Genomic DNA, 2,904 nt, shown 5'->3' with positions numbered 1-2,904 from the left:
TTCTTTCTTTCTTTCTTTCTTTCTTCTTTTTTTTCTTGTACCAGGGATTGAACTGATGGCTTTGTGCTTGCCAGGCAGGAACTTACACCACTGAGCCAGCTCTCCAGTTGCACTCCTCATTCACACTCTTGCTGGGTCCCCGGGACCCAGTTCCTTCATTTTCTTCCTGTGTTGCTATGTTCTCGCATCTGGACATCAAATCTCCGGGGAGGTTGCTTGGCTGTTGACCAATTCACCGTCTTCCCAGAAGTCTCTTGTTTTGTTTTGCTTTACTAACAATTGACTATCAATTTATTAAAACTATTGCCTTAGGCATCTGCAATGGTGATTTCACCCTCCACTCCTGGCTCAGTACTAATGGACATTATCTGTTTAACAATCTCAGAAGGACTATGCAAATCAATGACTCATTTGTGGATTTTCATCTGGAAATGACACTATATCTTGGAACCTTCACTAAAGGATCTTGCTATGTAGTGGAGGCTGGCCTTGAACTCATTTATGTAGTCTAAACTGCTCTTGAATTCATGGTGATCCTCCTGCGTCCCAAGTACTGGGACTATAGGCATGCACCACCATGCTCAGCAAGGTTTTCTTGTAGTGATTCTTTTTTTTTTTTTTTTTTTTTTTTTTGTGTGTGTGGCCAGCTCAGCCCACCAGGAGGCGGGGCTGGCTGGCATGTGGTGCTGGGGGATTGAACCGTGATCCCTGTGCTTTGCTAAGCTTGTTCTAAGTAGGTGCTTTAGACCACTGAGCCATCTCACCAGCCCCTCTTGTAGTGATTCTTAAGGTCTTAGTAGTGATGGGACTGAGTCCTTTCATTTTGAGGTTCTTTTTCTTTCCGCCTCTGATGGAGTCAGCACCCACTTTCTCCAGAGCATTCACATTATCCTCTGCAGAGGATAACAGCAACATGGTGAAGCTCCACCTTGGGCTCCATAGGTGTCTTTAGTATCTTTAAAAACCATGGACCTCAAGAGGCTAGAGCAGGAGGATCCTTGCGGTTCGAGACCAGCCTGGGCTACAAATTGAGCTCGAGGCCAGCCTGACTGCATAGTGAGACCCTGTCTCAAAAAGACTAAATAAATAAAGGGCCAGCCAGATAGGTCAGCAGACTAAAGTGCCTGCTCAGGCAGAGCGCAGCGGCCCGGGTGCAATAGCCGCGTGCTGTGCCAGCCCCGCCCCCAGGGCATGCTGACACAGCAGTTGAGACGGGGCGTGGTGGCGCACGCCTGTAATGCCAGCACTTGGGAGGCTGAACATAGGCAGATCACTACGAGTCCGATCTACGTAGTGAGACCCTGTAGGCCCTGTAGGCCCTGCGCTAAATACAGTGAATGAATGAATGAATGAATAAATAAATGCCATAGCAGCAGAGCAGCTTCCCAACTTGCTTGTTCCTTGGCAACAGTGACCAGCCGTGGTTCAGGAGCAGGATCAGAACCAGTCAAAACCAGCTGCATGTACAACTACCTGTTCCCTGGTGGGGGGGGGGCGTGGAGACAGGGTCTCATCTTGCTCAGGCTATCTTTGAACTCACTATGCAACCAAGGCTGGCCTTAAACTGACAGTAATTCTCCCCATCTCAGCCTCCTGAGTCCTGGATCACAGGCGTGCACCATCACACCCAGCTCCAAGAGGTATTTCTTATTTCCTCAGCTCTCCCCAATTTCTCTCTTTTTGTTTTTCTTCGCTTCTTCCTCCTCTTTTTCCTTCTCCTCTTCCTTCTTCTTCTTCAAGCCCTGGAGCCCAAGTCTCAGCTGTTACAACAAGCAGCTGCATTTAGCCTACTTGTGATTTCTGTCTGAATTGGGCAAAAGAGCTCTCACCCATCAGTAGCAGTTTTTCTCTGTGGAGCGAGTTATACTTTCATGCATGAAGCACCTACAAACAATTTTGAAAGGCAGTATTGGAATTAATCTGTATACTGCCAAAGCGAACACAGTAGTATTTCAATTAAAATTACGGGTCCTGCTGCCATTTTGATTTTAAAAAGAATTCAAAATCAAAATGGCAGCAGGACCCATAATTTTCCAAGAAGCAGGCTTGATTCAGCTTTGTGAGCCATTTCCAGCTCCAGAGGAAGGGTGAATCCAGAGGACGAAGCTGAGGACTGCTGGACAAGCTGGATGCTTAGGAGTAGCACACTTAGGGGGCCGGTGAGATAGCTTAGTGGGCTGGGGAGATGGCTCAGTAGAATAAGCGCTTGCCTGGCAAGCGCAAGGGCCTGAGTTCAATCCCCAGTTCCACCAAAAAAAAAGAGAAGTAGAGCACTTGCCTAGCACATGTGAGGTCCTGGCTGGATCTGAGAACCCCAAAGAACAAATAACAAGGACAACAACTCAAACCCACTCCCACCAAGCAAAATTACTGACAATGGTGAAAAGGAAACACTTCCAGGGCAGGGGAACCCTGTCTGGAGAAGATTTCAGGCTGGCAGTGGATTTGCTACATCTCAGTGATGGTGGGGTGCCTGCCTCCTGTCTGGACAGTGGTGTTCCATCCCCTGAAGTCCTATTTCACCACTGTATATTATTTTTTTAGGTTTGGCTCAGCCCGCCCTGAGGATGGGGCTGGCATGGCACATGGTGTCAGGGATTGAACCATGGTCCTGTGTTGGCCCTCATCACTGAATTTTGTCAAGATGTGGGTTTGAGTGTAACTTTAGGGGACAAATACACATTCTGTCTGGGGCAAAAGGAGCCACACCCACCCTGCCTCTTCCACACCTTGACCTGTTGCAGATCAGGACCCTGGACCTCCAGCCTCATGCCTTAGTGGTATGTCATGCTTGGACACTTAGGAAGGATGGGGCATGACTTTCACATGGAATGAGTTGTTCAGGGCTGGAGGGTGCACTGTGGAAGGCTGGCGCTGGTGACCCCACACTGAGTGACACTGCCT

At 48.5% G+C, this 2,904-nt stretch overlaps 1 pseudogene; it reads right to left on the bottom strand.

Annotated features, from left to right (window-relative positions):
* Nucleotides 1-308: 308 nt before the first annotated feature.
* Nucleotides 309-968, bottom strand: LOC105741376 (annotated as a pseudogene).
* Between the last annotated feature and the right edge of the window lie 1,936 nt (nt 969-2,904).

Source organism: Octodon degus, unplaced genomic scaffold (genome assembly GCF_000260255.1).
Source record: "Octodon degus isolate 3935 unplaced genomic scaffold, OctDeg1.0 scaffold02510, whole genome shotgun sequence".
NCBI lineage: Eukaryota > Metazoa > Chordata > Mammalia > Rodentia > Octodontidae > Octodon > Octodon degus.
The sequence above is the reverse complement of the archived record's forward strand: the minus strand, read 5'-3'. Positions and strand labels throughout refer to the sequence as shown.